This window comes from Peromyscus californicus, unplaced genomic scaffold, assembly GCF_007827085.1.
Source record: "Peromyscus californicus insignis strain IS unplaced genomic scaffold, ASM782708v3 Scaffold_23__1_contigs__length_62951481, whole genome shotgun sequence".
Classification (NCBI taxonomy): domain Eukaryota; kingdom Metazoa; phylum Chordata; class Mammalia; order Rodentia; family Cricetidae; genus Peromyscus; species Peromyscus californicus.
The window spans coordinates 20299526-20326075 of NW_026294534.1; positions in this window are offsets into that span (position 1 = coordinate 20299526).

Below are 26550 nucleotides of genomic sequence, written 5' to 3' on the forward strand. Positions count from 1 at the left end.
TTCCATTGTGTGGGAGAGCATCACTTTGAGACTTCTGTATGCTTTCATTCCTGGTGATAATACATTTTGTGCCCTATTTAAAAAAAAACCTTGCTTACTTTGGCTTTATACTCACCAAAGATGTGAGCAGCCCATTGTGTTTTGTTATTAAATAATTAGCAACTATTAAAATCCTAGAACATTCCAAAATAAATGTTGAAACAAGAGGCAATGATTTGGCTGATGAAGTAGAAAACAAAGCTATGGTTCTGTGTCTGAGAGAATCCCCTATCCTCAGTTACATCTTCCCAGAGACTCCCTCTAGTTCTTCCTTGTGGCTTGAAGTTCATATGAATAGCTTTAGTAGAGCTATAATTTCAAGACATTCACTTTGAAAATGACAGCAACAAACAATGGGAAAAAACCCTGGAAGACGTAACTTTGGATGGAATTTATAATAGACAAGGCTATAATAAACATATTTTACTTCATCACCTCAGTCCTTTTCAATAAAAAAGCACTTCTTATTTATTGAGATCATTCTTATCTGTTGATTAACTATGACCTTGCAGCAAAAAACAAGATGGAAAATATAGATTTAGCTGCTTCATAGTATATTGCTTTTTTATGGAGATATCATGAGCCCAGAGATCTTAGGTGCATTACACTTCTCAAGTTATTTGATTTTTAAAATTTGGTATAACTTGGTAGACATGTGGAAGCTATTTTGTAATCATTTTATTTCCCATCCTCTGAAATCTTAAGAACTTGATTTAGAATGTTTTTCATGGGCAATTATTGCCTTTTTCTTCTTCCTCCAGTGCTCAGTGAAGCTTAAAATGTACAGCCATTTAAACCCTTGAGTTTTAGAGACCCCATAATTCAGAACTGTGGGTTTAGAATTTTTCTTAAAAGTAGAACCAATTAACAGAATGCCAATAATTTTTTTTTGTGGGAGGGATAACTGTTTTCAGCAGATGTCTGCGAATAATAGTGGACTGAAATCACACAGTAGTTAATTACCTGCAAATATAAAATTAGGTAGAAAACAATCTTCTCTAAATTTATCTGTGTGTATAAGTACTTATCATGTGTATACCTCACAGCAAAAAAGTGCTAGAGAAAAATAGTATGTTTTTCTTAAAGATAAACTAACTACATAGGAAACACTAATAATGTAACTGGAAGAAGTTCAAAGTTCATATTCTGCCAAAAGCCATTAGATCTAAATAAGTCAATGCATGCTATATAGCAAATTAAGCAAATGGAAAGGAGTAATTTTCCCTAAAATAAGGGGCTATTAACAACTAGCATATGCTATCAGCAAAAGACTCCAGAAATACTATTTAAAGTAATTTGCAGGTTGCCCAGTGATTACATTTTTTTTATTTCCCATTCCTGCTCGAGAGGGTTATTTTTAATTAAAATAATACGCAGAGTCCAATTTGGCTTGACACACCATAGAGAAGTAAAAGTTTGTTTGGTTGTTTATATTTGTTTGGATTGGATTTTTGCCCTTTTTTTCTCACTTTTTCATGACCACAACTACAGGAAATTGACTGTTCTAACAAAATGGAGAGGAGAAATGGAAAGTCACGTTTGCTTTGTTTTCTTTATTTGTGTTTTTACACCTCTGAGGAATTTTATTGTATTCACATCAACTGATGCAAGAGGAATAAACCCTATTTCTTATGCCTAAAACTAGCTTTGGGATTTTATTTATCTGGAGAACAAAGGCAAGTGCTCCCCTCATCTCATAAACGGTGATGTTCTGCTGCTGCAACTCATTCACTTACTCACTCGTCAAGCATTTGTTCCAGGTCTACCAATCTTAGAGTCACTAAGGATAATCCAGTTGATAAAGTGGACAAAAGCCCTCAGCTTCCTGTCACTTACCTTCTGCTCAGGGGAATGCAGAGTGTTGATTACCAAGAATGTCAGACAGGTGCTAAAATGAAAAAAAGAAGGGCAGTGCACACTGTTAACCAGGCATAGGTTCAAGACCAGCCTCTTCTGTGCCTCATAGTGCTGCAGAAGAGTTTCCTTTCTGTCAAAGATGTAAGGTATGGATTTAAGCCCCAATAATATTTAGTGAGCTATCAAAGGCAAGTTTTCTGCAGAGCTAGAAGTTCCTATTTATTTTTCATAATTGGTATTTCCCTGACTCCCCAGGGGCTCTATAAGAGCAGGGGATCTTAATTTCTAGAGCTCTGCTCTTTGTTTCAATTTTGTCTTGTGAGTGTCCTGTCTCTCACTTCATAAGTGCTTGAAGGCACAGCAGAATGACCTCTTTTTGAATCATTTCTCCTACAGGTCTGTCCATCTATCTCACCGTGAGGGACTTATTAGGGATGTTATAATACACAGTAATGTTCTTTACACTCTTGGAAGAAACTTCAAACAATGTATCTCAGTGGCTGCTTAGTGGAGTCTTTGATTTTCTGTATTTTCTCCTGTATCTTTATTGGTCTTACTCCATGTACAATAAAACAATGACAACAACAACAAACTTTCTCAAGACTAACTCCAATGTCCCATGACATGAAGGAGACATTTCAACTTTGTCAGCCATCTTGTTTCTTCTCTTTCTTTACTCATACTTCCACACTCATATACAGGGGTATGTCCTGTTAAGTTGATCCTGTGTGGAATGGCCTGTATTGAGAACCCCAGAAACCTAAAAATGGGGCAATGTCAATACCATATATCTCTATCAGTTTACTCATTGTAAATTCTGAGGTATAAACAAGGTATAGAAGTGTTAGCACATTTTATCAATGTAGACAAATGGCTGAATATAAGAAAGAGAACCTCTAGCCCCAAATTCTGGATACATTCCCTAAGCTTTCAGTCATAGAAATAGAAATATTTGGTTAAGCTAAATGTGCTCACCTGTCCAAATGTCTTGAAGAGTTTGTTTACATATATTTGCACTCTAGTTGGAACCCTGTGTATTAATTCAGTTGTTTGTTTCTGTGCCAGAATATGTAGTATAAGTATTAAGAGAGGAAGGCTTATAGATACTTTCAGAGGATAGGTCATAGAAGGAACATAAGGCAGAATCCCCTCATATTGTGTTGAGACTTTAAGGCCTCTCTCGAACTATCTCTGCTCCTTGCCTGTGGAATTCTTATATCCTGACATGTGATGTCTAACTCCCTTAGGTTTCTAAACACAGCTTAGGATTCACCCAGTTGCTTCATTCATTACCTCTTCAGCATCTTCCAATAGAAAACTTAACACTGATGTATTTTGACTGCCCTATGGGTCTTCTCTTGAAACCCAGGTGGCAGTTCCAGGACTGTAAATCTTTGATTCTACAAGTCTATAAACCCAACAGCTCAAACAGTAGTCTGTCCCACTTTGTACACAGCTGCAAAGATCACTGAGCGTCTGAAGGGCCAAAAGCAGAGAAACACTTTCCTATGTGGTTCTCTGGAAGCAGGAGCTCTTTCCTCAAAGCAATGTCTTTCAAATGAGCTAAAACCTGACACCTTTGAGCCAAGAATGGATCAGGAGCGCTCCAATATATAAAACTATAGGGGCCATTCTCATTCCAACCACCACCTTAATCAAGAGCAATGGCAATTGAGATTATTATCTAGTGCAGAAGTTCTGAGCAGAATGCTTACCTAAAGGAACTTACAGACTAAGTTTAGATATATTGTAGGGTTTCCACAAAGTAGAGTTATGACAGTACCAAGGTGGGATTTTCACTCACATGAATATTTCTATTAAGTTCCTGGAATCTGAAAGTTTCCTTTGATGACTTCAGTGGTTCCCCTGAAAAGGTAGGAAATTATTGAAGATATATAAATAAAATTTAAAAAAACCGAAGTGTTATACAATCAATTTAAACAAAAAAGTGAAAACAAAACAACAAAAAAGAAAAATCTTTGCAGAAGAATATAATAATTTAAATAGCCTACTTATACTTTGTTACTGGATAGAGAAACTGTTTGCTGAGAATATGATTTGTATGCCAGTCCTCACTGACAATTTCTATGTTTATGGTATCATGTGGTTTGAAAATAATTCAAAGATAGAGATTGTAATGATCTCAGATTGGTAGAAAATTATGAACATAGATGCAAATCCATTTCCTCTCCAAAGTAGACCAAAAATTACACAAATTTCCAAATAGTGAGATATTTTATATTTAAAAAAAGTAACACAAATCCTAGAAAAGGTGCTATGAGTTAGAAGCTATACAAATAAAGAACAGGAAGAAATATTTCATGGTATTCATAAGACTTTAGACGTTTGATTTAGGCAGAAAGTTTAAAATAATTAAATTTAGTATCTTTATAATGATTAATGAGTTTGAAATTATGTTTATAGTATAAGTAGAAATGAAAAATCAGAATGCTACAAGTGGAAAATATCATTGGAACTATAACCGTAGTGGATAAAAAGTAGAGTTGATGCAGATGAGAAGGAGGTGAATAACCATCCAGAACATAGCTCATAAACCAGAATACAGAAACAGGAAGAGCAATGAGGAGGAAGTGTCAGAAGATGCATAATATGCTTAATTATGGCTTCAGAAAGACACAAAACAGAACAGTGTGCAAGGCAAAAATACTGAAAACTTTTAGATGTGCTAAAAAAATTTTGAACTGAAAACGAAGAAATCTAGTATATGTTCTAAGCAGGATGAGTGAAAATACATGCAAACCTTAACACATGAAAGCAAAATTACAGAAGATTAACAGCTTAGAAATCCCAAAGCCAGCCAGAGAGGAAAGACTACAAATCCACATATGATAGTAATGAGACTGAAGATTGACGTTTTACCATCAAGACAGGAAGCTAGAAAACAGGTGTGAGGTATGACCAGCGTGCTGGGAGCAATGCCATTTTACCTGAAATTTCTTGCCTTGTGCACTATGGCAGCAACAAGCATGAAATAATTATATTTAAAAAGAAAGAAGGAGACTGGAGAGACAGCTCAGGAGTTAAGAACACTTGCTCTTGTGGAGGACCAGGCTTCAGTATCCAGAGCCCACATAGTGGTTTACAAGAGTCTGTTGCCCCAATTCCAGGGGTTTTTGATTCCTTCTTTTGACCTCTTTGGGTACCAGGCATGCATGTGATGTACACACATATATGTAGATAAAACGCTCATATACAAAAAATAAAACAAATCTAAAAACATTTAAAATAAAGAAAATTTTCATGGAAACATAAAAGAACATGTTAACAGATGAACTCAGAAAAAAAGGAAACCATTAAACAAATGAATGGAAAACAGCACTAATAACAAATATTTAGACAATTCAACAAAAATGCACTATATAAAACAGTGATCTGTTCTGTGTGAGAGGAAACAAGATAATAAATAAAAGTCTATATAATAGCACCTTGCTTGCCAACTATGAACACCAGATGAAGCATGGCAAACAACAGAAAATGTAGAGGTGGGGGAAAAGTTGAAGGAGGATACAAGGAATTCAGAAGGAAAAAAAAAGAAAGAATAATGGAGCAATCAGTATGAGGTAGACTAAATATACGACAGAAACTCTCCAGTGAATAAGTACAGATGTTTTAGTGGCTTACATGATGGTGGGCAGGCAGCAGAGAGAGATAAATCCTGTACTTGTTTTTATTCTCCTATTTTGATTCTGCTTGTGTGCCTAGCTTACCAATAGTACTGATTACATTCAAGATGGGCCTATCCCTCCAGTTCCTGTCACATGTCAACTCTTTCTAGAAATGCCTCACTGACATACCCTGAAGAGTTTGCTTTCATGTCCTACGCATTTCTCATTCCAATCAAGTTGCAAACTAAGGTTAACCATCTCGCAGGACAAAGAGCAACTGCGTAAGAGGGTTATTAAAAATAAATCCAATCACACCAGTAATTATGCTTTTGATGACCACTCGTCAATGACATCAGAGATACATCTGTAGTCAAGGATATTTTGAGTTATTGCTGCATGATTATTTGAATTATTGCTGCAGCTTGGGTCTAAAAACCTCACTGGGACATTATGAGAATGTCACACACAAGCACACATACACACACACACACACACACACACACACACACACACACACAAACAAACACAAACACACAGAGAAATGGAGAGAGAGAGAGAGAGAGAGAGAGAGAGAGAGAGAGAGAGAGAGAGAGAGAGAGAGAGAGAGAGAGAGAGAAACTGGGATGGATGGGCAGTGCTCCTGATGGAGGACATCTACCACACGGTCCTCTAATTTAGGGCATTTATAATGCATATCACAAGGAAGAGAGATCAGCTAATCTCAGTAGGAGGTCTCTGTAGGTGAGTAGTTTCAGGCTGTACACATGTACACATCTGGGACAAGGAAGCTGCAGTCTTTGTTTTCTGCAGAGATATCAACATTCATACTCAGATCAAGGGAAGACTTTACCATTTTCCTGAGCCTGATCTCGAGACCTGCTCCCCACAGATTATAGTCAAAAACAAACAAGCAAGCAAAGCACACTACGAGGAGCCATGTTGCATCTCAAGGGATCATCAGAAATGGAACCATTTGGTCAGGGTTTTGTTTAGACAATGTTTCTGATTTCTGAGACATCCTTGTGGAGAGGTATCATTTGTGTCTTTCCCTTGCATGGCCTTAGAAAGGTTCCCTGTGACATCAGTGGTTCATGAAAGTGTTAAACAGGAGAATAACATCACCCATATGGGAATAGCATGCAGCTTCTACCAAGACTATGGCTTGGCTCTTATTGTCAAGCCATCTTGTGTTCATAAATATTTTTTTTCTTTCAATATTAATTGTACATAAATGAACTATAAAAGGTAAAGGACAGAGATCATGAATCTGAATGAAGATAGCACAGTTTATACATATGTATGAGTGTATGTGATCACGTATATGTGTGAGTGAGTACAAGAGCACATGTATGCACATGCATGTGGAGGCCAAAGGTTGATGTTGGAGGTGTCTTTGTTGTTCTCTGTTGCTCCCCATCATATTGTTTGAGATAAGGTCTCTCACTATACCGGGGGTTCAACAATTGCCTAGTGTCTATGGCCAACTACCCAAGGGATCTTCTAGTTTCTGTCTCCTCGGCTCTGAACTTTGCCACACCTGGCTTTTTATGAGAGTGATAGGAATCCAAGTTAATATCCTCACATGTGTGCAGCAACCACTTTACTGAGTTATGTCTGTAGCACAATTAATACAATGTGTGTGCTGTTCCTCAGAGTTCAAACATAGGGGAAAAGAAGGCTTAAATGTCAAATGATGGAAAACAAATGACAGGCAAATCTTAGCCAGAAAACAAAATATTGTAGTGTTCCATTTGTTTTACAAAGTACTCTTTAGATACATACTATTAAAAGCAAGAAAAACAAGTCAAAAGGTAATAAATAGTTCAAGTTTCATTTGACCATATGTGTTAATTCTTAGTACTACATTTTTGTGTATTTAAAAACGTATGGAAATTCTAAAAATAATGTTATGATAGGTATTTTTAAACTCAACAGAATCATATGAACCATTTGTTCTGTACCCATTCTCAACTTCCTGTTGACTGCCGGCTCCTTCGCATTTTGGAGAGTTGTGTTTGCATCCTTTGTTCATCACACAGTTTGTTTTTATGCTCTCCAAAGTATTCATTTCACTGTTCTCTGTCATGTGTCAGAAAAGCAGTTTGTTTAGAATTAACTATTCAAAGCAATTAATATAAGCCAATCATGGCATACCTGTTCTCCCTGTAGTAACTGGTTTAATTAGCAGAGATTTGAAGCAATGAATATCCTTCAGTCTCTTGTGCCTAGGGATATTTCATTCCTAGTTGTCCCAGAGAACCCAGTAAATGCCCATAATACATGGATTTCAGTTATCCATAATTAACCGTGATATGAAAATATTGCATACGTATTTTGAATGGCATGTTGAGCTCTCAGAACTTCTCACTCTGTCCAACCTTAGAAGTGACTCCTTTGCCTAGTGGTGCATTCAAGCCAGTATTTGCTACCCACCTGATGGTCATTTAGTGACTATTGTTTATCACATAGGTTGTGTGATGCTACCTGTGTTCAAGTAACTGTTGTTATACTTCAAATTTCCCAAAAATAGAAGTGCAATCAATCAGACAATTTGGATATGCCAATGAGAAGCCCACCACGTGCTTCCTTTGAGTTAAAAAATGAAGTTCTCAATAAGGAAATAAAATTAAACAAAAACACATCCAAATAAATAAAAAATGTTTTCAAATTTATCATCACAGACAAAAAGAAATGGAAACCACAACCGAAAGTGGTTTAAACCAAAAGAATTCCATGTAAACAAACGTCCAATATAATTTCCTAAGTTTTGGCTGCTGTCTCATTTTCTAAATTTTCCAAAGCTATATTTAAATTTCTTTGTGGCTTTAAATAAATGATGGGAAGATCTGTGGCCACATGACTTCGTATTCACACCTTACCACACAAATGTTCTAAGACTTATGCAATACAGGATGGAAATAGTTCAATTTGTATTGGTAGGCATGTGGGAAAGTCATATACAGGGCTTATTGTTATCTTGCCTTAGTCACCTACTGGGACTCCAGGAACATACCAACCTACACATAAAGGGGACTGTTATCTTATTGTTTAGGGTGTTTGTTTTTTTCAAAAACAAATGTTTTACACTTTGACTTTAATCCTGTTATACAAGTGAAAATATGTTTTTGAAAATTTCCATTTGTCTTTAAACTTCCTTTTCCAAAATTAAGGAATCAGATACAGGATTTGTAAAACATGAAAGTTATGTAATATTTAGTATTCTTTTTAGAAAAAAACCATAATTACAAAAAAGTAGATATTAAGCAATTAAAAAGAAATCCCAGCAGTTCAGGTATTATGGCACATATCTACAATCCTAGTACTCAGGAAGCTAAGGCAGGTCATTTTGCCTTTGAGGATGGCTTAATTTACTGGTAAGTTCCAGGCCAGCTTGAGTAATGTCACTTGACCATGTCTCTCAAAACCAATTAATTATTGGGCATATAGCTCATTGGTAAAGCTTTTTGATGTCATGTGCAAGGCCCTGGGGTTGATCACCAGTTCTGTGAAAAATTAAAATAATGAAAGTAAACCAGAGAATCACAAACACAAGACAGATGAATTAAGCCCATGATGATTTCTTCATATTTTGTAACATTTTGTACAGACTAGAAAGTAATTTATAATTCAGTTATTTTTATAGCTTGCTTAGTTAAAAGATATACTTCATTACTGAAAAATTTACATGCAGAAAATGTAAGGCTGCAGTCACAGATAAACTTCCAGTTAAAGATTTTAGCTTATCAAGCACAGGAATTCTCCTAAGTTTTAATTTACTGAATTCCCTTTTCCCCTAGTGTGGGAGTTTATATGTATATTTGTAATTATAAATGCCATATTAACAAGTATATATCCAGTGGGAGAGAACTGTTTTGACCAAGAATCAGTGAAAACCAAATCATCTGTACATTTTGTGTGTATGATAAGTGGAAGAATATTACACAAGCTGGCTTCTGGTGCTATAATTTCCATGATTATTTGTTTCTATGCACAAAAGCTATTGAATGTTACCTCAATATATGCTGACTAACTAAACTAATTCTGACTTAAGTATATTCCTCCCAGGAACATAAATTCAAAAGAAATATCCCCAGATCCCCCCAAAATGAGACAGATGAAAGTCTAGACGGGAGAAGGTAACATGAATGATAGGCTGACAGGAATTCTGTGTTGGATCAGAGAGTAAATATTTTAGTGTTGGGGGAAAAGGATCGGGATGACTAAGTACTAATAAAGCTTTATTTATAAAACAGACAGTAGTCAAAACTTACCTTCCCTTGATGTTAACCAACCCAGCTGAAATGGCATGCCAGTGTGTATTTTATATGACTTTCTAACGAATGAACCCATTTAAGGACACTTGAAGGGGAAGGAGTCAGGGCACAATGAGAACCTGATCATGATAAGCACCAAGAAGGTCCTCTTCAGAGTACAATGGTTTTCCTTTCTTCTCTTTGTGACGACATTTGCATCCTATGACTTGTTTATGGCCTTCCCTGCAAGAGGCACAAAGATTCTTTCTCTTTCCTTCAATAAGATTTAATATGCTTTTTTCAAATTGGTCCTTTTTTATCCCTTGAATATATTTCACAGAGATTTATTTTTTAGAGCCTAGTTGTTTATATCGATATTCTCTTATTTGTGCTTATATCTTTCTTTATAGTTTTCTTCTTTCTATGCAGTTACTTTAATATGCTTTTCGAATTACATTATTCTCATTTATTTATCACTTTACACAAAAATGATTCAATATATTGCATTTGATTATTAGAATAATTTTGGTTTCATTTTTCTAATTTTTTATCATATATCCTTTGTTCACTTTTAAGTATTTGTTTATTTTCATTTGATTATTTTCTACTTGATATTAAATCATTTATCTACATGAAAAAAATTTGCATGTTGAAAAACTAGACATCTATACTTTACTTTTAAATGATGACCTCCAGTCACACCTCTACTAGATCTTCTAATGTCTGGCATATATGACATCAATATTTCCCAATTTCCATATATGACATCCAACATTTTTCAGTTTTCCATTTTTCTAGTTTATACTCATATTTCCAAATGCCCTTTGTATATGTGAATACATATATATATGTATATATACATATACATACATATATGTATGTATTGCATATATGCTGTGTCTATTTAGTTTGTGGAAAGTATTCTATTTCTATATTCTCTCTATATATACTTCTATATACATATAGTGATTTCTATATTCACTAATAGATCAGCATCTCTACCCTTGACACTTTGGAAGAGTTTAATTCCCTATCCCCTGATTCAGCCTTAGTTTATTACTTACTAGAGCTAATGAGTTGGGAGTGGAACCTGACAAAGAGTCATGTGCCCAGCCCTCTATGCTGCCTTTCCTGTTTCTGTGGTACCTGAGGCTTTAAGTCTGAGAAAGAGAATATAGCTTCTCTCAGCCTGGTTGTCTGAAATGTAAACTGTAAACAAAGCATACACAGGGGCATGGAACAGAAGTACTGAACACTTACTTGTAAATCCCGAGATTGGGAGATTATTTGCTTGGGTTTCTTCCAAGAATTTGTGTTAGTTTACATCATAGTAATCCCCAACATTGCAATGACTCACATAACAACAGGTATATATGCTTGGTTTATGTAATACACATAGCAGATCTGGCTGTGGAGTTTTACATAAGACCCAGGATAAATGATCCATCCTGTGAGTCTGAGATAAGGCTGAAGCAGAGGGGAAAGAAGAGTTGGCAGTGTGAATAAGTACTCCCGTAACCTGAGGATGCTAGACAACGTCCCATGATACTTCTACTCACATTGCCTTGACCAAATAGCATATCGTAGAGCCAAGCTAGCTGCCACTTCTATCAGGAAAGACCTAAGAAAGTAAGAGGTGTCAGGGAAGGCAACAATAAACTCTGACATGTACAGCACAAACTATTCTATCCTGACCAATATTTGTCACTTTTTATTGCTGTTTGATATGCCACCTTTGGAGAGCCACATCCCTGCTGTTTGATGGGACTATTTCTTCTGATATTGTGTTAGTCTGTCTCTATCCATTTGTAAGCAATGTTTCAAAGTGTATACCTATTTTACAGCATATCTTAAGGTGTTTGTAACTGGGAAGTGTACTTGGGAAATACTGCTCTACAATTCTCCTTACATTTTATTTTCTCTAATAACATAATTGAAAAGATTAATTTTCATATAACTAGACATCAAAATACCAAACAATCCAATTAAAAAATGGGCTACAGAGCTAAATAGAGAATTCTCAAATGAGGAATCTCAAATGGCCGAAAGACATTTAAGGAATCGCTCAACATCCTTAGTCTTCAGGGAAATGCAAATCAAAATGACTCTGAGATACCATCTTACACCTACCTGTCAGAATGGCTAAGATCAAAAACACTGATGACAGCTTATGTTGGAGAGGATCTGGAGCAAAGGGAATAGTCTTCCACTGTTGGTGGGAGTACAAACTTGTACAGCCACTTTGGAAATCAGTATGGCTGTTTCTCAGAAAACTGGTAGTCAATCTTCCTCAAGACCCAGGTATACCACTCTTGGGCATATACCCAAAGAATGCTCAATCATACCACAAGGACACATACTCAACTATGTTCATAGTAGCATATTTGTAATAGCCAGAACCTGGAAACAACCTAGATGCCCTTCAAGTGAAGAATGGATAAAGAAAATGTGGTACATATACACAATGGAATATTACTCAGCAGTAAAAAAAACAATGACATCATGAAATTTGCAGACAAATGGATGGAACTAGAAAATACCATCTTGAATGAGGTAACCCAGACTCAGAAAGACAAACATGGTATATACTCACTCAAAGCAGATACTAGAAGTAAAGTTGATAACCAGATTACAACCCACAGCTCTGGAGAAGCTAGGAAACAAGGAGGACCCTAAGAGGGACACATGGAATGCCCTGGGAAGGGAAAATAGGTGAGATCTCCTGAGTAAACTGGGGATGCTCAACAAGAGGAGGACCATGCTTGGTACTGGAAAGCTAAGCTAACTACTCAGTGCCAGTGAAGTTATGGTTATTGGAGTAGAATCTATAACCACTACTTTACTAAATGAGCATAATGGCTAACAACAACTTATCAATATTTGCCCTTATATCACAGATGAATGTAGTCCTCACCCCCCATCAGGAAACTTAACTTTCTAACTTATAGAGGCCATTACAGAAAACCAAACCGATAAAAACGCAGAGTTTCAGAGCTCAGTCTCAAATGATACATCGATGAAACTGTCCCCCACCTAAGGCTCAGGGGACATTGTGTAAGAGGAGGGTCGAAAGATTGTCAGAGCCAGAGGATCAGGGAGTTTGCTGTGAGATTGTGTCTTCTAGTAATATCAGAAGCTACACCTATAAAGCCTCACCAACATGACTGCCCAAATGTGAACTGAACAAGGAAGGTACCAATGAACATAACAACTGGACAAAGAAAAGCCCACAAAGCCTCAGGTCTACACAAAGAACTATAGGCAACCCAGGAAAGCTGGGAGCAGAAGAGGTGACCTTCCCTAGAGAAGAGCACAACAATTGGTTGTACAGTGCCAAGTGGTCAGCACTGAAAACATATACGCAGGTAGCATCATATGGACTTATCAGGTTATATTCAGGAATATACACATATATACGTATTCATACATGAATGCTATAACAATTAGCGGGGGGGAAGAGACCACGAATTTGAAGAAGAGTGAGGAGGGGGTCTATGAGATGGTTTGGAGGGAAGAAAGAGAAGGGGAGAAATATTGTAATTAAATTATAATCTCAAACAAAATAAAAGAATTTTAAAAAGCAAAAGGAGAGTCAACAAAGGAAGAAAGTAACTGTGTAAGTGCCAGTAAATTGACATGTGGTAATGTATTGGCTTATATCATCTTATTGCCATATGCTGCATACAATTATTTCTCTTTGGAATCATTTCTCTTTGTATCAGAACATGCTCTTTTTAGCTTGTTTAAATGAATTCTCTTGAAGACACTCAATACCTATAACGACCACATTTTCTTCAACTCGATCCCATTGTCATTCTCACCTCACAGTTTCTTTTGCCCCAAACTTTGCTGTGATTTTTTATTGGGGGTGGGTGGGCAGGAATTTGTATCCACTTAAAATTTTTGTTTTAATTCTAATTTTGTTTTACATGTATGAGTGTTTTCTCTGGATGTGTACCTGTGTGCCACATGTGTGCTAGTCCCCCAAGTAGGCCACAAGAGGGCATCAGATCTTCTGGAACTGGAGTTACAGATGGTTCTAAGCTGCCATGTGAATGACTGAATTAAACCCAGCCAGCTCTTGCCAACTCTCAATTAAAAAAATTTTTTTTAACTAACATTTAAAAGTTAGATGAGAATGTATAGGTGCTTTATATTTATCCCGACTTGTTTTAAACAACAACAATAATAATAATCTAAAACTGCTTTATTTTTATTAGTAAGTATACCTTCACAGTCATTTGTTTTCCTTACCATGAGCAGTCTAGGAAATTGTGACGTTATATAAGAACAAAGGAAACATTGGCTGTGGTGAGTATTGTTGTTAGTGGAATGACCTCTGCGTCAAACCTTTCCTATCTTTTATGGTGAAGAGTTCATTTATTTTTTAAAATGTGACACTTTTGTTAATTCTTTGAGAGTTTCATAAATGTATGAAACGCATTTTATTGTGTTCACTCCACACTCCTCCTCCTATCTCCTTGCAGACCCATCTTCCATTTCCTAAAACCCTCCTCCCCAGGTTCTCAATATCTTGTTTTGTTTTTCTTCTTCTTTTGATTTGTTTATTTTTTTATAAGGCACTAAGTTGAGTTTCTGCTGTCATATATTTGTAGGTATGTATGGGACCACCCACTGGAGGCTAATCAACATACTGGGGGCTACCCAACTAAACAGATGTTGATTCTCCCTACCCTGGCAGCCATCCACTATCAACAGCTCCTCAGCTAGTGGTATGTGCTCCTGATCCTTCCCCTCCTCCATCATTCGGGAATGTTGAGTAGATTGATCTTATAAAGGCCTTGTGCAGGCAATCACAGTTGCTGTGAATTCCTGAGTGTAGTATTCCTGACATGTACAAAAGACAGATTGGTCCCAGTCTTCCTGTCCTCTGGCTCTGCAATCTTTACATCCCCACCCCCAGGATGATCCCTCACCCTGCAGAGAATGGTGGACCCATTTATGGATGAGGTCTTCACAGACACTTACTCTCTCTTCTTTGTTCAGTTGTGTTAATTACTAGCCACTGTCCAAAGCATCAATGATAAGGATGGCACTAACCTGTGGCTATAGAGATGATGATTTAGAGGGAAGTATGATGGTACTTTAATTTAGCAAATTAAAAGTAGTAGGTTCACTCCTGGGGCCCATGAGTTCCCAAGTCATGGTCTTTTGGCCAGATTTACAATATAGTCATGAGCTTCCTCCTGTGCAATAGGCCTTAAATCAAATAAGAAAGCGTTTAATTACTCACATAAAATGCATACCATTATTGCCCCCAATGGGCATATCTAGCCTTGTGGATTATATTGTAGCTCAAATTGCTCACAACTGGCTAAGACTGTTGATGACTTTTCTCTCACAGCAGCCTTGTATAGTACATTTCAGGGGTGGGAAAAGTTAGCAAGCAGGGAGGAAGCTTCCTTTTCAATACCACCTCGACTTCTCCATGTTCTGTGACCAAAGTGTGTGATATCTTCTGGTACAGGACCTTAGTATCAAGTTGTGGTAGGCAACAAAGAGCAATGACAATAGTCTGTATTGTTTTTCAGTTCTCTGGGACACCCCTAACCAAGAACATGGGGGGACATATCCGATACCTGCCACTGGCTTTTTATTTGGCAATGTATGGTGTATGGCTTCTGGGAGGAGATTTATTACCTGCTGTAGGATAACTCCAATTAAACTTTTTTGTGTATGTATCATATATATATATATATATGATATGTAAAGCATATATATATATGATATATTTGCATATGTATAAGGCTCATGAAGTAATAGATTTACATATTTGCACATGTTTTTTTTTCAAACATACTTGTGCCTGTTATCCCTCTCCCATCTACTCTGCCTCTTCCTTCCATCTGTCTCTCCTCTTAGAACTCTTTTCAATAATTTCAACCCAATCCCTTTCATCTTCCCTAAGTTCTGCTTAACATCTTTATTCTTTCTCCACTCCAATGACCCCACTCTAGTTTCTCCAGGTATGACAAGCTAAACACACAAATCTAAAGTGACATTTGTCTTTCTGGGTCTGTGTTCTCCCACTTATTTCTGGTTCCATTCATTTACCTTCCAATTGCATAATTTAATTTTTCCTTACACCCAAACAAAATTTTATGTGCACAGGTACAACTATTTCATATCCATTTATTATTTGATAGACATCTACTCTGTTTTCAGTCCTCTTTCTTAAAATGAGTGTCTTAATTATTTACCATTCTGTATTTGAAACTCTTGAGTGTATTCATTTTTCTCTTTAGACTAAAGTATCTCAGCATCTTTTGTATGACTGCCTTGGTGTTCATAAATTCCTTTAACCCGCTTTTCATCATGGGAAGTCTTTGTTTTATCAATCACCAAATATATTCAACAAAGTAAGCAGTTTGTTCTTTCAGCCCTGGAAAAGCACCAATCTAAGCCCTTCTTGCTTCTAAGGTTTAACTTGAAAACCAGCAGTTCTTCTAATGAGGCTGTATTTGTTTGTGACTTGGCCCTTCCTTATCTTTTGCATCAGTCAATATACTTTTTTTTCTTCTGTGCATTTAATGTTTAAACTACAATATGACATGAGGAGTCTCTGGTCCTAACTATTTGGTGTGTTCTTTGTGTTTCTCATATCTGATTGGGCTTCTCTTTCTCTAAATTTGGAATATTATCTTCTATGGCTTTATTAAAAATATTTGTGACTTTTATATGAAATTCCTCTCCTTATACGCTTATAGTTCACAGTTTTTCTTATTTTAGTGGAGTCTCAAAATTCTTGAATGTTTCATTGTTACATTAAAAAACATTATTGAGCCGGGCGGTGGTGGCGCACGCCTTTAATCCCAGCACTCGGGAGGCAGAGCCAGGCGGATCTCTGTGAGTTCGAGGCCAGCCTGGTCTCCAAAGCGAGTTCCAGGAAAGGCGCAAAGCTACACAGAGAAACCCTGTCTCGGAAAAAAAAAAAAAAAACATTATTGACCTTAACTTAATGATCCAATACTTCTACTTTCTATCATTCTCTGATACTCTATCTTTCACATGGTCTATTTTGTTGGTGAGGTCCATTATACTCTGATACTCCATCTTTCACATTGTCTCTTCTATTGTTGAGGTATCTCATTGAATTTTTTATTTGACCTACTTTATTTTTTCATTTGTATCATCATTTTGGCTTGGCTTTCTTTCAGTATTTCTATCTCTTTATTAAATTCTACTTTCATATCATAAATCAACTTTCTCATTTTTCATACCTCTCTGTGTTCTCTTTGGAAGTATTTGAATCCTCTCTGAGTTATTTTACCATATTCGCAATCATTCTTTTTAATCCTACATTTGAAATTTTATCTAAAGCATTTTGATCTTGGGACTCTACTGTGGCATTAGTGATTTAGGGAAGATACAAGCTGTCTTGGTTTTCACATTACTTGGTTCTCCTACACTGGAGTGTGTCTTTATGGGCTTTGATCGCTGGTTAAGATATTGCTGTTGTTTATTCAAGTTGTCCCTCTTCTTTTGGTAGCTGTGTTAGCCATGTTCCAGAGAGAGTAGTTTGTAACTCAGTTGTAGTGATGTTTGTAATAAACTGCTTGATGTGTGTTAGACGAATCAGGCTTTACTTTTTATAAAATCTTCACTATGTTTATGAATTAGACTGAATTGGATAGTTTTTCTAAGACTCTACTTTAGACACATCTACATATTTGATATGACTAGATGGGCATTGTTTCTTTTGATTTTTGAGTGAAAAAAATGGAATTTACAGTTTTAACTTATGGTATTCTGCTCTTAGCCAGGATTTTTTTTACAGATGCCTCTGTTAGATTTGAGTCATCATTTTACCAATAATAAGTTTCACATAGATGCCCAGAAATTAAGTCTTAAAAAATCATAATGAATGTAAAGCACCTAAGAGATCTCAAGACAAAATGAATCTTTGGTGATGGGGAAAAAGATGTGAGTAGGGTACCAAAGAAGTGTTTTAATTAGTGTACAAGTACTAAATAAGATTTGCAATTTTTGAATATTTGTCTAAACCTGTTTTGCTGATTAGTCATTTTAATGCATGTTCAGGGAATACATTTCCTCAGTTCAGTTCTGAAGTTGTACTACACAGGGCTTTATTGACTTGTATAATTAATAATTCTGAGCTGAAGTGTCACACTTCCTATCTTGTGGTTTGTAATGCCTTGTTCTTCTTTTGAGTAGCCTAGATGTGGAGATTAAGTATGTTACACGTGGGTAGAACTATGCTAATGGAGAATTTTTACCGAGAAGAAATTTAGAGATTAATAAATCCTGTTCCGTGAACTTTGTTTTTGATATTTCTAAGATGGGTTTTAAATACAAATGTCATGAAAACAACATAGTAGGAAAAATTCTAGCTCCAATTCATGCTCACCTTTCCTTGGGTTAGTTGCCAAAAAACAAAGTATGGTCTTCATCAATAAATAGTTGTATAACATGGCTATCCCTAAGTCTTATAAGAAGGGTTGAATACTTCAGTAGTTCTAGGTGTTTTTGACGAAGGACAGTCAGCCCCCATCTAAATTTCACTCAGCCATTTCTGCAAGAACTTCCACAAGTATACCACAATTAATGTTTTTGTTTGTCTGTTTGGGTTTCCCTTCTCTTCTCTTCCCTTCCCTCTCCTCCCCTCCCCTCCCCTTCCTTTTCTTTCCTTCCCTTCCTCTCTTCCCTTTTCTTTTCATTTTGAAATGGGGTCTTATGCAGTCCAAGCTGGATGAAAGAGATACCATGATAGAGGGAGATATCATGGGGATATAGAGAAACCCGGGACTAGGGAAATTGCAAGGAATCCCCAAAGATGACTCCAGCTTGGGCTACTAGAAATAGTGGAGAGGGTGCCCAAACTGAACTGGCTTACCCCAGTGATCAGATTGGTGAATACCCTGTGTCATCACAGAGCTTTTCTCCAGTGACTGATAGAGGCAGATACAGAAATGTACAGCCAAACACCAGGCAGAGTTCCAGGAGTCCAGTCAAAGAGAGAGAAGAGGGATTCTATGAACAAGTGCATCAGGACCATGATGGGGAAACATACAGAGACAACCAAACCAAACTAGTGGGAAAGTTGGATTAAAGGCTGTGGAGCCTACATGTGACTGGACTAGGCCCTCTGCATGGGGAGACAGTTGTTTAGCTTGTTCTGCTTGGGAGGCCCCCTGGTAGTAGGATCAGAATCCATCTCTGGTGCATGAGATGGCTTTTTGGAGCCCACTACCTATGATGAGACACCTTGTGCAACCTTGAGGCAGGGGGAAGGGCTTGGCCTTGTCTCTACTGGGTGTGCCTCCCCATGGGAGGCCTTGCCTTCTTGTGGGTGGGAGTGGGAGGTGGGTTGGGAGGGGAGGCTGAGGGGCAGGAGGAGGGAAGAGGAGAATCTTTGATTGGTGTGTAAAATGAATGAAAACATTTTCTTAATAAAAAAATAAAATGCTGATTGGCCAGTAGCCAGGCAGAGAGTATAGGTGGGATAAGCAGACAAGGAGAATTCTGGGAAGAGGAAGGCTGAGTCAGAAGTCATCAGGCAGACACAGATGAAGCAAGATGACAAGGCAGAACTGAGAAAAGGTACCAAGCCACATGGCTAAACATAAATAAGAATTATGGGTTAATTTAAGTGTAAGAGCTAGTCAGTAATAAGCTTGAGGTAATGGCCAAGCAGCTATAATTCAAAAAATTAAATTCTTTATCTTTCTTCCTCCACCTACCAGGTGCTGGGATAATAGGCATGTGCCAGCATGCCTGGCTTTGACTTTGTACTGAAATAGTCCTTTCTAAAAGTGCCAATCTTATCTGGGCAGTAGTGGAGCATTCCTTTAATTCCAGCACTCACGAGGCAGAGTCAGGCAAATCTCTGTGAGTTCAAGGCCAAGCCTGGTCTACAAAATGAGTTCCAGAACAAACAAACAAAAAACTACCAGTCATTTGAAACCGTAGGAGTAATGCTCACTTTCACTGAATCTACAGTATACCAGCATTGAGATACAACAGCCTTGAGAGGGCTGTCTTCTAAGCTTGTGAGTCCATTGTATCCCAGAAAGATTTGTGGTGTATATCCCTCTTTCCTCTTGTAATTTGTGCTTTAAAAAAATCATTGTTGAATCAATTGTAGATTCCTATTTCCTCATAAATGAATATACTTTGAAGTTTTTGTTTCTACATGAGAATCATAATTGATATTCTTTTTTTCACTTATATTCTAACATGTATCAAGAAGAAAGCTGCCAGGCATGGCTGTGAACAATTGTATTTGGAAGTCTTAGATGGGAAGATCCTAATTTCAAGACCATCCTGAACTGCATAGGGAATTTAAAGTCAGCTGAGTTATAGAGTGAGACCATGTTTTCAAAATGAAACCTACAAAAACAAAGAAAAACTATAGTTATTTCATGTCTCCTTACATGAAGAAACGTTAGCTAGAACTAACTCGCCTGGCTATACCTATCTTTATCAGGGAGTGCAAAGCATGTATCTTTTTTTAACCTTACACAGAGGTCTTCAGAAGAATGTCTAGACAAGCTTGGACCCTTCCTTCTAGAGGTAGCAGAATAGGCCTGTTGAGACTCCTGTCTTATGAAAGAAGGGCTCAGAAATCCTCGCACTACTCTTTTCTCTTATTTACATACTTTTTTTTTTAAAAAAACTTCCTTTCTAAATTCTCTTTCCCCCAACATGAATTATGGTATGTTTTCTGCTTAGATCTTTGTACATGTTGGGTCTTGCCTGAAAGTGGTGCTGGACCTAAGCCCTTCACAATGGAGTGAAATGAAGCTAACCATTACATTAAATACAAAGTACAAAGGTTCTGACAAATGTAATTATTATGGCAAACATTCCCCAATCTACTAAACTGAGCCAGGATATAACAAGATATGAAAGACACAATGCTATGCAAGGTTTTTAGTACCAACTAGCTGTTCATTACTCAGCTAGCTACTTGGTCTGAGACACCCATTATGGCAAGAGGGAGGATCAACATCATGATTAATTTTTGTTCAGCCCTAAAATACCATGATGCAGGTTGTGCTTCTGTTACGACTCTCAAGGCTTTGGTCTACTACCAATAAGGACTTAAAGTTCAAAATAACTCTTCTCCAGTGTAATTAAAAAGGCAAGTGAAGTTCATGATGAAAACCCAAAGCAAATGATCAAAAGAGCACGAATTAAAGTTGATTACATTTCCCTTTTTGCATCCTTGAAGGTATAGATAATTCATTACAAACCCTATATTAACAGCTTTCTGTTTCTTGCATTTCACCTCAAGCATTGATTTTTTTTAATTGAATTTAAATTATGTACACAAATTTAAAATACTGAAAGATACACATTTCAATTAACTAGATACTTCACAGTTACAATGTGGCTATAATAAGGGAAGTTACCCCCCACTTCAAAAAAAAAGGCACACCTAGTAGCTACCTGTATATACTGATTAAGAATAGGCAAAACTATAATTTTTGTATTAGCTGTCTGGATAGCGGAGGAGTGTGGCTAATGCTGGTGTTGATAGTGGTGATGATGGTGATGATGATGATCATGATGGTAAGAATGATTCTTTGCCCCTTGACCCAGATGCTGGAGACACAAGCATACTTGTCTCATGAGCATCATTTGGCTATCTCCCTGGGATTTGTGGTATTTTTTCCAGTTGTTCATCATATTTCAATAAAACACTTTAAATATAACAGTTATATTGATCTATTTCTTAGGATTATCACAATGAATAAGTATCCATTTTATTCTTTATTCATGAATGATTTCAACACAAATAATTTAATCATTTATCATCCAGATACTATGATTAATAATTCATATTTTTCTTTTAAAGTAATGCAGTTTTTATTTTTTTTTTTTTTTTTTTTTTTTTTTTTTTTTTTGGTTTTTCGAGACAGGGTTTCTCTGTGTAGCTTTGCGCCTTTCCTGGAACTCGCTTTGGAGACCAGGCTCAGTTTTTATTTTTAATATTTTATTAAAAATAGATTTTTTATCATATACTGTATTTTGATTATGACTTCCCTGCCCCAGCTTCTCTCAGATCCTCCCCAGTTCTCCATCCACCCAAATCCATACCTTTTTTTCTCTCACGTTAGAATATAAATGGGCATGCACAAAATAATAAGATAAAATTAAATTAAATTTAAAAAATAATAATAAGATAAAAACTAAACCAGACTAGACAATATAAACGAATAGAAGAAAAAGAGCCAAAGAAAAAGCTCAAGAAACACATGTAGACACAGAGAAGCATGTACACAGAGAGAGAAAGAGAGAGAGAGAGAGAGAGAGAGAGAGAAACAGAGAGACAGAGAGAGAGACAGAGAGATCCCATAAAAACACACAAGACTAGGACTAGAAACCATAATATATACACAAAGGACCCATAAGGTTAAACAACAATAAAATGCCTTGACAAAGCATTGTGAGACAAAGAACCTTGAGAAATGCTCTTGAGTTCATCGTGCTTTGGCTATCTACTGCTGGGCATGGGGCTTAGGCTTAATGGTGGTTTGTCTGCCTTGTGAGAATCTGTTGGAGAAAAGTAATTTTTTATTTTTGAGCTGTTATCAATTGGAGATAACTTGTGGCATAGGAGTGGAGTGTGTGTCCCCTTCTCCTTTCAGAACTGCTACCCATTCTGGCCTTACTTGTGCAGGTCCTGTGCATGCTGCCACAGTCTCTGTGAGTTCATATGTGTGCCAGCCCTGTTGTGTCTTGAAGGTCTTGATTCCTTATTGTCCTTCATCCCCTCTGGCTCTTACACTCTTCTGCCCACTCTTCAACATGGTTTCCCTGAGTCCTGAGGGGAAGGATTTAATGGAGCCATCCCATTCATGGCTGAGTGTTCCAAGGTCTCTCACTCACTACACATTGTCTAGTTGCAGGTCTCTGTATTTGTTCCCATTTGCTGAAAGGGAAAAAGTCTCTGAAGATGGTTGAGCAAGGCACTGATCTATGAATATATCATGATGTTGTTAGGAGTGATTTTATTGCTACATTCCTTTAGCAGAACAGTAGTATTTGGTTTTTCCTTAGGTCACTGGCCTATCTAGTCTCAGAAACGTGCCCACCTGAGCAGTGTCAAGGTATGGGTTTCATCTCATGGAGTTGGCCTTAATTCCAATCAGATATTGGTGGGTTAGTTTCAAAAGATTTGTGCTACTATTGCACTACCATATCTTGCAGACAAGTCACCATTTTAGATGAAAGGGTTTTGTCTTAGTTTGGATTTTTATTGCTATAAAGATACACCATAACCATGGCAACTCATAAATGAAAACATTTAAGTGGGGTGGCTCACTTTCAGTTTCATAGGTTGATTCCATTATTATCATGGTGGAGAACACAGCAGCATGCAGGCAGACATATTGTTGGAGAAGTAACTATATCTAGGTAGAAACAGGAATTTGATTGAGACATTGGGCAGAATCCTGAGCATAGGAATCCTCAAAGCCAGCTCCCACAGTTACAAACTTCCTCCAATAAGGCCATAGCCACTCCAATGAAGCCATACCTCCTAATAGTACCACTCCCTATGAGATTATGGAGGCCAATTACATTCAAACTAACACAGGTTTGTAGCTATGTTGGCACTTATCTTTCTCCCTTGATAGATGCAGAGCACCTTCCAGTACCTTGAACAATCATCAGTAGGAATAAAGGCTCTAGGAAGGCACCAGCTCAACTTCTCCACAATGAATGAGCTGTGGAGTAGTTTCTTCAGCAATAGGGCCTTGCAATCAGTTTGTGGAGAGCAAACAGAAGCCAGCCTTGGCAATAGCCCACATTGTTTGAAAGTTCCCATGGGGTCATTTTGGCCAATACACAATTAAATGTAACCCATTCCTGGCACTGGAGGTTCCATTTAGTGAAAAGAGATGTCTAGCTGGGGCTCCATCTCCCTTGCTACATGATGATGATTCCATTTACATCATCTTCATACACACACACACACACACACACACACACACACACACACACACACACACACACATATTTAGGAAGCTTCTGCTGCATTAAGTTAGCATACAACCCTTCAAATGGCTGTTAGTTTTAGCCTTCTCTCTCTAAATTCCCTCCTTCATCCTCCTTGCCCTTTCCCCTCCTCATTTGATCATTCCATTCCAGTCCTCCACACCTTTTCCATCCTTAACTGTTTGTCCTCTTTCCCCTTCCTTGAGATATCCTACCTTCCCCCCAGTCCCTCACTGTAACAGACTTTCTTTCGGGCCATGAACCAGCTCCCAAATCAAGACACAGAGATTTAATATTAGTTATGAATGCTCAGCCTTATCTTATGCTTGTCCCGCTAGCTCTTATAACTTAATTTAACCTATTTCTCTTCATCTACATTTTGCCTCGTGACATTTCACCTTTCATTCTGTATGCCCTACTCTGTGTCTGGCTGGCTGGTGGCTGCCTGGCTGACTGGCCCTGGGCTTCTCCATTTATTTCTCTCCCATTCTCTTCTTCTGTCCCTCCAGCCTATATGACTACTTCTACTTATTCTCTCTGTCTGCCAGCCCCGCCTATCCCTTTACTGCCTACCTATTGTCCATTCAGCTTTTTGTTAGACCAATCAGGGGCCTTAGGCAGGCAGAGCAACATATCTTTGCATCATTAAACAAATACAGCATGAACAAATGTAACACATCTTTACATCCTTGAACAAATGCAGCGTAAACAATTGTAACATATCTTTGCCTAGTTAAAGCAATATTCTACAACAACTTACTCTGTGCTAACCTCTGTGGTTATATGCATTATAGCCTGCTTATGGAAAGTTTAATTGCTGTCATCTAAATATATGCTAACACAAATCTTATTTGTCTTTTTAGGTCTGAATTAACTTATTCAGGATGATATTTTTTTTTCTAGCTCTATCCATTTAACGGCAATGTACTGTGAAACTTGCAGGTAAATGAATGAAACTAAAAATCCCCATAAGATTCCAGGCATGTTGACTTATGTCTGGGTCTTCAACTCAATTCCATTGATCAATGTGTTAGGTTTTTTTGTTTGTTTGTTAACATGCTATTTTTATTACTATGGATCTGTAATACAATATTAGCTCAGGGATGGTGATATTTCTAGCAATTCTTTTATTATCCAGGATTGTTTTACCTATCCTGGGATTTTGTTTCCAGATTATTTGAAAACTTTTCTTTCAAGTTTGGGAAGAATTGTGCTGGAATTTTGATGGGGATTGCATTGAATCCACAGATTACTTTTGGTAGGATGGCTATATTTACTATATTAATCCCTACCAATCATGAACATGTGAGATATTTCCATCTTCTGATGGATCCTTATCTTCTTCAATTTCTTAACGTTTTTCATTTTTAAATAACATAGGTCTTATACATGCTTGGTTAGTGTGGACAACCTTGGCTTGTTCCTGATTTTATTGAAAATGTTTTGAGTTTCTAACTACTCAGGTTGATGTTGGCTCTAGGCCTGCTGTAAATTACCTTCATTATCCTAAGCTATATCCTCTTTAATCTCTAGTTTCCCCAGGATTTTTATCATGAAGGAATACTGGATTTTGTCAAAGATCTTTCTTCATCTAATGAGATAATCATGCAATTTTGTCTTTCAGTCTGTTTATATGATGAATTACATTTATTGATTTACCTATGTTGAACCATCCATGCATCTCTGGGATGAAGCCTACTTCATCATGATCTTTTTGATTTGTTCTTTAATTTAATTTGAAAATATATTATTGAGATTTTTGTATCTGTGTTTATAAAGGAAATTGGTCTGTAATTCTCTTTCTTTGTTGAGTCTTTATGTGTGTTAGCTATGAGGATAAATGTGGTCTCATAAAAAAAAATCAGGCAAAATTTCTCGTTTGTGTTTTATGGAATATCTTGAAGAATGTTGGCATTATTTCTTCATTGGAATTCTGATAGAATTTCTATGTTAAAAACCATCTGACCCTGGCATTTTATTGTTGTTGGGAGACTAGTATTTATTACTTTTACTTTACTAGAGGTTATATAGGTCTGTTTAAATTGTGTATCTGACCTTGATTTAACTTTGGTATGTGGTATATATCAAGAAAACTTGCTCATTTCTTTTAGATTTTAGATTAAAATGATGTCCTTATGGTTCTCTGGATGTTCTCAGTGTCTGTTGCTAAGTCCCTCCTTTCATCTCCAATTTTCTTAATTTGGATTTTCTCCCTCCACCTTTTAGTCAATTTGTCTAAGGGTTTGTCAATCTTACTGATTTTCTCAAAAAACCAACTCTTTGTTTTACTGTTTGTATTTTTTTATTTGTTTCTATTTTGTTGATTTCAGCCCTGAGTTTGATTATTTCTTGCCATCTACTCTTTCTGGGGACTGTTTCTCCATTTTGTTCTAAAACTTTCAAATGTGTTCTTAAGTAACTAATATGAGATCTTTTCCAGTTTTCTTTCCAATGTGGGCACTTATTACTACGAAGTTGCCCATTACAACTGCCTTCATTCTGCCCCATGAGTTTGGGTATGTTGTGTTTTCATTTTTATCCAATTCTAAAAAGGTTTTAATTTCTCAATTTCTGTCTTGATCTTTCATTCAGTAGTTATACAGTTTCCATGAGTTTGTAATCTTTCTGTTGTTCTTGATATCCAGCTTTAATCTTTGGCAATTAGATAGGCTGTAGGATGGTAACTCAACTTTTTTGTATCTGTTGAGACTTGCCTTGTGTCTTAGTATATGGTCAATTTTGGAGAAAGTTCTCTGAGCTGCTAAGAAGAGGGTATATTCTTCTGTGTT